This window comes from Balaenoptera musculus, chromosome 10 (assembly GCF_009873245.2).
Source record: "Balaenoptera musculus isolate JJ_BM4_2016_0621 chromosome 10, mBalMus1.pri.v3, whole genome shotgun sequence".
NCBI classification, from domain to species: Eukaryota; Metazoa; Chordata; class Mammalia; order Artiodactyla; family Balaenopteridae; genus Balaenoptera; species Balaenoptera musculus.
This window is the reverse complement of record NC_045794.1, coordinates 82730591-82743631: the sequence shown is the minus strand read 5'-3', so window position 1 is coordinate 82743631 and position 13041 is coordinate 82730591. Positions and strand designations below refer to the sequence as shown.

At 37.2% G+C, this 13041-nt stretch overlaps 1 protein-coding gene and 1 pseudogene across 1 annotated transcript in view; one reads left to right on the top strand and one right to left on the bottom strand.

Annotated features, from left to right (window-relative positions):
- Positions 1 to 13041, top strand: part of LOC118902195 (ankyrin repeat and sterile alpha motif domain-containing protein 1B-like) — a 191366-nt gene that overhangs the window by 160746 nt on the left and 17579 nt on the right. The gene's annotated exons all lie outside the window — the stretch shown is intronic.
- Positions 3855 to 7129, bottom strand: LOC118902197 (annotated as a pseudogene).

Here is a 13041-nt window from a genome sequence, read left to right as displayed (position 1 = left end):
AAATCTGTTGTTTAGCGCAGCTACTTTCATTAGTTATTTTAGTTAGATCTTCTGGATAGCTTGCTATAGCTTCTACATTAGCACTTGCGGCTTCATCTTGCACTTGTGTGTGTGTGTTGGTTTTTAAAATTTATGTATCTATCTATCTATCTATCTATCTATCTATCTATCTATCTATCTATCTAATCTATCTATCTATCTATCTATCTATCTATCTATCTATCTATCTATCTATCTATCATCTATCTATCTATCTATCTATCTATCTATCTATCTATCTATCTATCTATCTATCTATCTATCTATCTAACTGGAATCTTAGTTCCCCGACCAGGGAACAAACCTGGGTCCCCTGTAGTGGGAGTGCAGAGTCCTAACCGCTGGACTGCCAGGGAATTCTCTCATCTTGCACTTTTATGTGATGGAGATAGAGTCTTTCCTTAAACCTCATGAACCAACCTCTGCTGGCTTCAAACTTTTCTTCTGCAGCTTTTTCACCTCCCTCTCAGCCTTCATAGAATTGAAGAGAGTTAGGGTCTTGCTCTGCATTAGGTTTTTGCTTAAGAGAATGTTGTGGCTCATTTGATCTTCTATCCAGACCACTAAAACTTTCTTCTTATCAGCGATAAGCCTGTTTCACTTTTTTATCATTTATGTGTTCATTGGAGTTGCACTTCTAATTTCCTTCAAAAACTTTTCCCTTGCATTCACAATGTGGCTAACTGTTTAGTGCAACAGGCCTAGATTTTAACCTATCTTGGCTTTTGACATGTCTTCTTCCTAAGCTTAATCGTTTCTAGCTTTTGATTTAAAGTGAGAGATGTGTGATTCTTTCTTTCACTTGAACTCTTAGAGGCCACTGTAGGGTTATTAATTGTCCTCATTTCAATACAGTGTCTTGGGGAAGAGGGAGGCCCCAGGAAAGGGAGAGAGGTGGAGAATGGCGGTCAGTGGAGCCGTCAGAACATGTACAACATTCATCAAGTTCACTGTCTTATGTGGACATATTTCTTGATGCCCCCAAACAATTCATAGATCACCATAACAAATATAGTAATAAATAAGAATTTGAAATATTGTGAGAATTACTAAAATGAATTGCAGAGACATGAATTGAGCAAATGCTGTTGGAAAACAGTGAAGATAGACTTGTTCAACTCAGAGTTGCAACAAATCTTCAGTTAAAAAGAAAAGCAAGTCCGTTCTCTACGTCTGCGTCTTTATGCCTGCCCTGCCACTAGGACACAGTGGGGGAAGGGGAAACTGGGACAAACCGAGAGAGTAGCATTGACATATATACACTACCAAATGTAAAATAGCTAGTGGGAAGCTACTGCATAACACAGGGAGATCAGCTCGATGCTTTGTGACCACCTAGAAGGGTGGGATAGGGAGGGTGAGAGAGAGGCTCAAGAGGGAGGGGATATGGGGATATATGTATACATATTGCTGATTCACTTTGTTGTACAGCAGAAACTAATGCAACATTGTAAAGCAATTATACTCCAATAAAGATGTAAAAAAAAAAAATCAGTATCTGCAAAACACAGTAAATTGAAGTGCAATAAAATGGGGTATACCTGGATAAAAATTTAGTTTAAGATAAAGTTGACACTTGAAAGAAGCAGGAAGAGGAAAAATGATTCAATAAAAAAAATCCTGAAAAAGTGTTTTAATTATTGAGAGGAAAAAAAAGTTCAGTTCCTTACCTCATACGATTTAGCTCCCCTGCCCTCATCTGGGCCTGTTGCCTCTAAACCAGAGACTATGTGTTTTATTCATTTCAGGGAATAAATCTCCCATTATGCTGTTTCAAAAAGAAGAAGCAATCTGAGAACCTGACTGATTTAGATTTTCAACGAATGTTGTTGGATATTTGAATATTTCATTCCTTTTTATTGCTGAGTAGCATTCCATTGTATGAACATATCACAAGTTTTTAAATCGATTTACCTGTTAATAGACATTTGGGTTATTTCAGTTTGGGGCTAGTATAAATAAAGCTGCTATGTATATTTATGTATAAGTCTTTGTATAGAAACATGCTGTCATTTCTCTTGACTACATATCTAGAGTGGAATGGCTGGATTGTATTGTTCAGTGTTTGAGAGTTGTAGTTGATTTACATCCCTGTCAACATTGGTATGTGAAGTATTCTTAATCAGCACCATTGTAATAGATATGAGTAGTATCTCATGATCTTAATTTGCATTTCTCTCAAGACAAATGATGTTGAGCACCTTTTCATATTCTTACTTGCCATGTGTATATCTTCTTTGTTGAAGTATCTGTTCAAATCCTTTGCCCATTTTTTTTTTAGGTCATTGATTTTATCTATTATGGATCAAAGAATAGAAAAGAAAATGTGATTTGCAAAATTTTTCTCCCAGTCCCCATTTCCTTTTCATTCTCTTAACAGTGTCTTTGAAGACCAGAAGCTCATAATTTTGTTAAAGTCCAATTTGTCAAATTTTCTTGTGTGGGTTGTGCTTTGGTATTATAACCTAGAAAATTTTTTGCTTAATCCAAGATCACAAAAATTTCCCTGTACATTTTCTTGTAGAAGTTTTATGGTTTTAGGTTTTGCTTTTAGAGCTATGATTTATTTTTAAGTGACTTTTTGTATATGGTGTGGTGAGGATATACAGTTTTGTTTTGGATATGGTATGGCCTAAGGATATCCATTTGTTCCAACACAATTTTTTGATAAGACTGTTCATTCTTTAATGAATTGCTGTTGCACCTGTGTCAAAATCACTTGCATATATGTGTAGGTGGACTTTCTATTCCTCTATTCTCTTCAAATGATCTATCTTTAATACCATACAATGTCTTGTTTACTATAGTTTTATCATAGTCTTGAAATCAGGTAGTGTAAGTATCCAACTTTGTTCTTCTTTTTCAGAGTTGCTTTGGCTATCCTAGGTCCTTTGTATTTCCATATGAATTTTAGAATTAGTGAATTTCTACAAAAAAAGCTTGCTGGGAGTCTGATTGCATTGTATTGAATCTAAAGATAAATCTGTGGAAAATTAACATCATAAAAATATTCAGTCTTCTGATTCATGAACTTGGTATTATCTCACCATTTGTTTAGGTCCTCTTTAACTTCTCACAGCAGTATTTTGTAGTTTTTAGTGTACAACTTTGCACATATTTTGTCAAATTTATTCTTAAGTATTTAATATTTTTCTTGATATTGTAAATGATATTTAAAAATTTTTGATTTCTGATTGTTGTTTGCTAGCATATAGAAATATAGTTGACTTTTACCTATTGAGATGTTTCTTGCAAACTTGCTAAACACACTTTTTTGGTTGTGGGTTTTTTTTTTTTTGGTGTAAGGTTTTCCTTTTTTTAAAACATTTTATTTTGAAATAATTTTAGATTTATAGAAGTATTATGAAGAAAGGTCAGAGAGTTCCCTATATTTTTTACACAGCTTCCTCTAATTAAACAATTTTAATTTTAGGAGCTGTTTTTGTAAATTTCATAGGATTTTTTACGTACGTGACTATGTTGTCTTCAAGTAAAGATAGATTTTCTTCTTTCCTTACAATCTGGGTGTCTTTTATTTCTTTTTCTTGTCACTACATTTCTAGCTACTACATTGGCTAAAACCTCCGCTACAAAAAATTTTTTTTGACTGCGTATATTATAGTTATTGGTGGTACATGACAAGGTAGGGCTCTCTGAGCCCCTCCCATTCTTTAAGTGGTCTGGGATTGAAACTGTATTGAGAATGGGAGATTCTCAGTGTGTTGGGGGATTGAGTTGGGGCAAGGACTCCCCAGCAGCTGAGCATATCTCTGTTCCTCTCATGTTCTCACTGTGACTGGTGGCCCAGAGGGCTTTTACTCCTTGGAGGCCATGTGGATCATCAGTCCACTGCCCTATTACTGTAGCCAAATTCATGGTCCTACCAGGAAATGAGCTTGGCAAAGTGGTTATTGAGGGCAATGCAAACCACTGTATCAAGGGTGGAAGAGTGGGTGTCACTGGTAAAGTTGCAGGAGACAGCAAGATTTTCAGTGTAGCCCAGGATGCTCTTTAGTGGGCCCTCTGATGCCTGCTTCACCACCTTTTTGGTATCATTATATTTGCAACTTTCTCCAGATGGCAAGTCAGATCTATGACCATTATACTGTTGGTGGGGACACAGAAGGCCATGCCAGTATGCTTCCCGTTCACCTCAGGGATGACCTTGCCAACAGTCTTGGCAGTGCTAGTAGATGCCAAAATGATGTTTTGGGAAACCCTGTGGCTGTCACTGTATAGTTTCCCAGAGGGGCCATAAATTTTCAGTCTTCTGGGTGGCAGTGATGGCATTGACTGTGGTCATGAGTCCCTCTACGATGCCAAAGTTGTCATGGTTACCTTGGCCAGGGGTACCAAGCAGTTGATGGTGCAGGAGGCATTGCTGACAATCTTGAGGGAGTTGACATACTTCTCATGGTTTATGCCCATCACAAACATGGGGGTTTCAGCAAAAGGGGCAGAGATGATGACCCTTTTGGCTCCACCCTTCAAGTGAACCCTAGCTTACTCCAAGGTAGTGAAGACATGAGTGGACTCCACCATGTATCCAGCAGCAGCATCACCCCATTTGACATTGGCAGGATCTCATTACTGGAAGATGGAGATGGACTTTTCATTGATGACAAGCTTCCCATTTTCAACCTTGACTGTGCCATCAAACTTGCCGTGGGTAGAATCACATTGGAACATGTAGACCATGAAGTTGAGGTCTATGAAGGGTCATTGACGGCAAAGTTTTTCACTTTGCCAGAGTTAAAAGCAGCCCTGGTGACCAGATATCTGATACAGACAAATCCATTTACTCCAATCTTCACTGTTATGTCTTAGGGATGCAGCTGGCACTGCACAGGAAAATCAGCTGTCTGGTGAATGAAGAGAAGCAGAGAGCCTCCAGAAACATGTTGAGTAGAAGTGGGAAACAGACATAACTTGCCCTGTTCTTGATCTTAAGGGGAATGCGTTCAGTCTTTCATCATTAAGATTATGTTAGCTATAAGTTTTTTGTAGATATCTTTTATAGGTTGATGAAGTTTCCTTCTATTCCCAGTTTACTAACAGTTTTTATTAGGAAATGATGTTGGAGTTTGGCAAGTACTATTTCTATATCTGTTGAGATAATAATGATTTTTCTGTTTTAGTTTGTTAATATCATAATTTATGAATGTTAAAACAAATTTGCATTCCTGAAATAAACTCCATTTTATCATGGTTTAGTGTTCTTTTCATATATTGTTGGATTCAACTTGCTAGAATTTTGCCGAGAATTTTTGCTTCTGTATTCATGAGTGATATATTGATCTGTAGTTCTTTCTTGTCATATGTCTTTGGTGTCATAGAATATTAGGCAGTATTTGTGCCTCTTCAATATTTTGGAATGATTTTTGTAGAATTGATATTATTTCTTCCTTAAATATCTGGCATAATTCCCCATTGAAGCCACCTGGATCTGGATGGTTTTTTGTTTTGTTTTCTGGGGAATGTTTTGTAACCACAAGTTCAAGTTCAGTTTCCTTAATAGATGTAGGGCTATTCAGGTTATCCTATTTTTAAAAATGAGTTTTGGTAGTTTGTGTTTTTCAAGAAACTTGCCCATTTCATCTAAGTTTTTAAATTTATTACTATAAAATTATTAAAAATATTCTCCTACTGTTCATATTTTTAGAATATGGAGTGATATTACCTCTCTGCTCCTGATTTGGTAATTTGTATCTTCTATTTTTATCCTTATCAGTTTGCCAATAGTTTTTTAAATTTTATAGAGTATTTTAAAAATCACTTTTTGATTTCATTGATTGTCTCTATTGTTATCCTGTTTTCTTTTTCACTGGTTTCCTTTCTTCTGCTTACTTTGGGGCTAATATGCTCTTCTTTTCCTGTTTCTTAAAATGGAAGCTGAGGTCATCAATGTGGAACCTTTCTCTGATCTATCAGTGTCATTTTAATATTATAAATTTTTCTTTAGGTACTACTTTAGTTGCATCCCCAAAGTTTTGATATTTTGTGTTTTCTTTCTCTTTCAGTTGTAAATACATTCCAAAATCTTTTTGATATCTTCTTTGACTTATGTGTTATTCAGTTTCTAATATTTGTGGATATTAAAGATACCTTTTGGTGAATGATTTTTAATTTAATTTAATTGGAGTCAGAGAACATAGTTTTGTGATTTGAATCTTTTATTTAAAAATTTTTTTAACATCTTTATTGGAGTATAATTGTTTTACAATGGTGTGTTAGTTTCTGCTTTATAACAAAGTGAATCAGCTATACATATACATATATCACAATATCTCCTCCCTCTTGCGTCTCCCTCCCACCCTCCCTATCCCACCCCTCTAGGTGGTCACAAAGCACCGAGCTGATCTCCCTGTGCTATGCGGCTGCTTCCCACTAGCTATCTGTTTTACATTTGGTAGTATATATAAGTCCATGCCACTCTCTCATTTCACCCAGCATACGCTTCCCCCTCCCCGTGTACTCAAGTCCATTCTCTATGTCTGTGTCTTTATTCCTGTCCTGCCCCTAGGTTCTTCAGAACCTTTTTTTTTTCTTTTAGATTCCATATATATGTGCTAGCATATGGTATTTGTTTTTCTGTTTCTGACTTACTTCACTCTGTATGACAGATTCTAGGTCCATCCACCTCACTACAAATAACTCAATTTCATTTATTTTTATGGCTGAGTAATATTCCATTGTATATATATGCCACATCCTCTTTAGCCATTCATCTGTCAATGGACACTTAGGTTGCTTCCATGTCCTGGCTATTGTAAATAGAGCTGCAATGAACATTGTTGTACATAACTCTTTTTGAAATATGGTTTTCTCAGGGTATATGCCCAGTAGTGAGATTGCTGGGTCCTATGGTAGTTCTATTTTTAGTTTTTTAAGGAACCTCCATACTGTTCTCCATAGTGGCTGTATCAATTTACATTCCCACCAACAGTGCAAGAGGGTTCCCTTTTCTCCACACCCTCTCCAACATTTACTGTTTGTAGATTTTTTGATGATGGCCATTCTAACCGGTGTGAGGTGATACCTCATTGTAGTTTTGATTTCCATTTCTCTAATGATTATTGATGTTGAGCAATCTTTCATGTGTTTGTTGGCAATCTGTATATCTTCTTTGGAGAAATGTCTATCTAGGTTTACTACCCATTTTTGGATTGGGTTGTTTGTTTGTTTTATATTGAGCTGCATGAGCTGCATGTGCTGCTTGTATATTTTGGAGATTAATCCTTTGTCAGTTGCTTCGTTGGCAAATATTTTCTCCCATTCTGAGGGTTTTCTTTTTGTCCTGTGTATGGTTTCCTTTGCTTTGCAAAAGTTTTTAAGTTTCATTAGGTCCCATTTGTTTATTTTTGTTTTTATTTCCATTTCTTTAGGAGGTGGGTCAAAAAAGATCTTGCTGTGATTTATGTCATAGAGTGTTCTGCCTATGTTTTCCTCTAAGAGTTTGATAGTGTCTGGCCTTACATTTAGGTCTTAATCCATTTTGAGTTTATTTTTGTGTATGGTGTTAGGGAGTGTTCTAATTTCATTCTTTTACATGTAACTTTCCAGTTTTCCCAGCACCACTTATTGAAGAGGCTGTCTTTTCTCCATTGTATATTCTTGCCTCCTTTATCAAAAATAAGGTGACCATATGTGCATGGGTTTATCTCTGGATTTTCTATCCTGTTCCATTGATCTATATTTCTGTTTATGTGCCAATACCATACTGTCTTGATTACTGTAGCTTTGTAGTATAGTCTGAAGTCCAGGAGCCTGATTCCTCCAGCTTCATTTTTCTTTCTCAAGATTGCTTTTGCTATTCGGGGTCTTTTGTGTTTCCATACATATTGTGCAATTTTTTGTTTTAGTTCTGTGAAAAATGCCATTGGTAGTTTGATAGGGCTTGCATTGAATCTGTAGATTGCTTTGGGTAGTATAGTCATTTTCACAATGTTGATTCTTCCAATCCAAGAACATGGTATATCTCTCCATCTGTTGGTATCATCTTTAATTTCTTTCATCAGTGTCTTATAGTTTTCTGCATACAGGTCTTTTCTCTCCTTAGGTAGGTTTATTCCTAGGTATTTTATTCTTTTTGTTGCAGTGGTAAATGGGAGTGTTTCCTTAATTTCTCTTTCAGATTTTTCATCATTAGTGGATAGGAATGCCAGAGATTTCTGTGCATTAATTTTGTATCCTACTACTTTACCAAATTCATTGATTAGCTCTAGTAGTTTTCAGGTAACCTCTTTAGGATTCTCTATGTATAGTATCATGTCATCTGCAAACAGTGACAGTTTTACTTCTTCTTTTCCGATTTGGATTCCTTTTATTTCTTTTTCTTCTCTGATTGCTGTGGCTAAAACTTCCAAAACTATGTTGAATAATAGTGGTGAGAGTGGACAGCCTTGTCTTGTTCCTGATCTTAGTGCAAATGGTTTCAGTTTTTCACCATTGAGAATGATGTTGGCTGTGTGTTTCTCATGTATGGCCTTTATTATGTTGAGGTAAGTTCCCTATGTGCCTGCTTTCTGGAGCGTTTTTATCATAAGTGGGTGTTGAATTTTGTCGAAAGCTTTTTCTGCATCTATTGAGATGATCATATGATTTTTATCCTTCAATTTGTTAATATGGTTTATCACATTGGTTGATTTGTATATATTGAAGAATCCTTGCATTCCTGGGATAGACCCTACTTGATCATGGTGTATGATCCTTTGAATGTGCTGTTGGATTCTGTTTGTTAGTATTTTGTTGAGGATTTTTGCATCAATGTTCATCAGTGATATTGGTCTGTAGTTTTCTTTTTTGTGCCATCTTTGTCTGGTTTTGGTATCAGGATGATGGTGGCCTCGTAGAATGAGTTTGGGAGTGTTCCTCCCTCTTCTATATTTTGGAAGAGTTTGAGAAGGATAGGTGTTAGGTCTTCTTTAAATGTTTGATAGAATTCACCTGTGAAGCCATCTGGTCCTGGGCTTTTGTTTGTTGGAAGATTTTTAATCACAGTTTCAATTTCAGTGCTTATGATTGGTCTGTTCATATTTTCTATTTCTTCCTTGTTCAGTCTCGGCAGGTTGTGCATTTCTAAGAATCTGTCCATTTCTTCCAGGTTGTCCATTTTATTGGCATAGAGTTGCTTGTAGTAATCTCTCATGATCGTTTGTATTTCTGCAGTGTCAGTGGTTACTACTCCTTTTTCATTTCTAATTCTACTGATTTGAGTCTTCTTTTTTTTCTTGATGAATCTGGCTAATGGTTTGTCAATTTTGTTTATCTTCACAGAGAACCAGCTTTTAGTTCTTTTGATCTTTGCTATTGTTTTCTTCATTTATTTTTCATTTATTTCTAATGTGGTCTTTATCATTTCTTTCCTTTTGCTAACTTTGGGGGTTTTTTTGTTCTTCCTTGTCTAGTTGCTTTAGGTGTAAGGTTAGGTTGTTTATTTGAGACGTTTCTTGTTTCTTGAGGATTGTATTGCTATAAACTTCCCTCTTAGAACTGCTTTTGCTGCATCCCATAGGTCTTGGGTCATCGTGTTTTCATTGTCATTTGTTTCTAGGTATTTTTTGATTTCCCCTTTGATTTCTTCAGTGATTTCTTGGTTATTAAGTACTGTATTGTTTAGCCTCCATGTGTTTGTGTTTTTTACAGACTTTTTCATGTAATTGATATCTAGTCTCATAGCATTGTGGTCAGAAAAGATACTTGATACGATTTCAATTTTCTTAACTTTACCAAGGCTTGATTTGTGACCCAAGATATGATCTATCCTGGAGAATGTTCCATGAGCACTTGAGAAGAAAATGTATTCTGTTGTTTTTGGATGGAATGTCCTATAAATATCAATTAAGTCCATCTTATTTAATGTGTCTTTTAAATCTTGTGTTTCCTCATTTATTTTCATTTTGGATGATCTGTCCATTGGTGACAGTGGGGTTTTAAAAGTCCCCTAGTGTGATTGTGTTACTGTTGATTTCCCCTTTTATGGCTGTTAGCATTTGCCTTATGTATTGAGGTGCTTCTATGTTGGGTGCATAAATATTTACAATTGTTATATCTCCTTCTTGGATTGATCCCTTGATCATTATGTAGTGTCCTTCTTTGTCTCTTGTAATGGTCTTTATTTTAAAGTCCGTTTTGTCTGATATGAGAATTGCCACTCCAGCTTTCTTTTGATTTCCATTTGCATGGAATATCTTATTCCATCCCCTCACTTTCAGTCTGTATGTGTCCCTAGGTCTGAAGTGAGTCTCTCATAGACAGCATATATATGGGTCTTGTTTTTGTATCCATTCAGCCAGTCTATGTCTTTTGGTTGGAGCATTTAATCCATTTACATTTAGGGTAATTATCTATATGTATGTTCCTATTACCATTTTCTTAATTGTTTTGCGTTTGTTATTATAGGTCTTTTCTTTCTCTCTTTTTTCCTGCCTAGAGGAGTTCCTTTAGCATTAGTTGTAAAGCTGGTTTGGTGGTGCTGAATTCTGTTAACTTTTGCTTGTCTGTAAAGGTTTTAATTTCTCTGTTGAATTTGAATGCGATCCTTGCTGTGTAGAGTAATCTTGGTTGTAGGTTTTTCCCTTTCATCACTTTAAGTATGTACTGCCACTCCCTTCTGGCTTGCAGAGTTTCTGCTGAAAGATCAGCTGTTAACCTTATGGGGATTCCCTTGTATGTTAATTGTTGTTTTTCCCTTACTGCTTTTAATATATTTTCTTTGTATTTAATTTTTTTTTTTTTTAAAGTCAGTGATCTTTTTTTTTTTTTCTTAATTTATTTATTTATGGCTGTGTTGGGTCTTCGTTTCTGTGCGAGGGCTTTCTCTAGTTGAGGCAAGCGGGGGCCACTCTTCATCGCAGTGCGCGGGCCTCTCATTATCGCGGCCTCTCTTGTTGCGGAGCACAGGCTCCAGACGCGCAGGCTCAGTAATTGTGGCTCACGGACCTAGTTGCTCCGGGGCGTGTGGGATCTTCCCAGACCAGGGCTCGAACTCGTGTCCCCTGCATTGGCAGGCAGACTCTCAACCACTGCACCACCAGGGAAGCCCTGTATTTAATTTTTGATAATCTGATTAATATGTGTCTTGGCATGTTTCTCCTTTGTTTTATCCTGTATGGGACTCTCTGTGCTACGTGGACTTGTTTGACTCTTTCCTTTTCCATATTAGGGACGTGTTCAACTAAAAAATCTTCAAATATTTTCTCAGTCCCCTTCTTTTCCTCTTCTTCTTCTGGGACCCCTATAATTGGAATGTTGGTGTGCTTAATGTTGTGCCAGAGGTCTCTTAGAGTGTCCTCCATTCTTTTCCTTCTTTTTTCTTTATTCTGCTCTGCAGTAGTTATTTCCACTATTTTTTCTTCGAGGTCACTTATCCGTTCTTCTGCCTCAGTTATTGTGCTATTGATCCCTTCTACATAATTTTTAATTTCATTTATTGTGTTGTTCATTGTTGTTTGTTTGCTCTTTATTTCTTCTAGGTCCTTGTTAAACGTTCTTGTATTTTCTCCATTCTTTTTCCAAGAATTTGGATCATCTTTACTATCATTATTCTGAATTCTTTTCCAGGTAGACTGCCTATTTCCTCTTCATTTGTTTGTTCTGGTGGGTTTTTACCTTGCTCTTTCGTCTGCTGTGTGTTTCTTATTTTGCTTCACTTACTGTGTTTGGGGTCTCCTTTTTGCAGGCTGCAGGTCCCTAGTTCCTGTAGTTTTTGGTGTCTGCCCCCAGTGGCTAAGGTTTTTGCAGTGGGTTATGTAGGCTTCCTGGTGGAGGGGACTACTGGTGCCTGTGTTCTGGTGGACGAGGCTGGATCTTGTCTTTCTGGTGGGCAGTACTGCATCTGGTTGTGTGTTTTTGTGTGTCTGTGACCTTATTATGATTTTAGGCAGCCTCTCTGCTAATGGGTGTGGTTGTGTTTCTGTCTTGCTAGTTGTTTGGCATAGGGTTTCCAGCACTGTGGCTTGCTGGTCGTTGAGTGGAGCTGGGTCTTAGCCTTGAGATGGAGATATCTGGGAGAGCTTTCGCCATTTGATATTACTTGGAGCCAGGAGGTCTCTGGTGGACCAGTGTCCTGAACTCGGCTCTCCCACATCAGAGGCCCAGCCTTCACACCCAGCCAGAGCACAAAGACCCTGTCAGCCACACCACTCAGAAGAAAAATGAGAAAAAAAGAAAGAAAAATAAAATAAAATAAAGTTATTAAAATAAAAAATAAGAAATTATTAAAAATTAAAAAAAATTAAAAAGTAATAAAAAAAAGAAAAGGAAGAAAAAAAAATGGACAGACAGAACCCTAGGCCAAATGGTAAAGCAAAGCCATACAGAAAAAATCATACAAAGAACCATACACATACACCCTCACAAAAAGAGAAAAAGGAAAAAAAAAATATATCTATATATTAAAAAAAAGGAAGAGAGCAACCAAATCAATAAACAAATCTACCAATGATAATAAAGTCTAAATACTAAAGTAAAATAAACATAAAACCAGAAACAAATTGGATGCAGAAAGCAAACCGCAAGTCTACAGTTGCTCCCAAAGTCTACTGCGTCAATTTTGGGATGATTAGTTTTCTATTCAGGTAATCCACAGATTCAGGGTACATCAAGTTGATTGTGGAGATGTAATCCGGTGCTCCTGAGGGTGCTGGGAGAAACTTCTGTTTCTCTTCTTCGTTCGTACTGCTCCTGGGGTTCAGGATTTGGCCCTGCCTCTGTGTGTAGGTCACCTGAGGGCGTCTGTTCTTCGCCCAGGCAGGACGGGGTTAAAGTAGCAGCTGATTCGGGGGCTCTGGCTCACTCATTTGGGGGGTGTGGGAGGGGTATGGAATGTGGGGCGAACCTGCAGTGGCAGAGGCCGGCGTGACGTTGCAACAGCCTTAGGCATGTCGTGTGTTCTCCCGGGGAAATTGTCCCTGGATCACAGGATCCTGGCAGTGGTGGGCTGCACAGACTCTTGGGAGAGGAGGTGTGGATAGTGACCTGTGCTTGCACACAGCCTTCTTG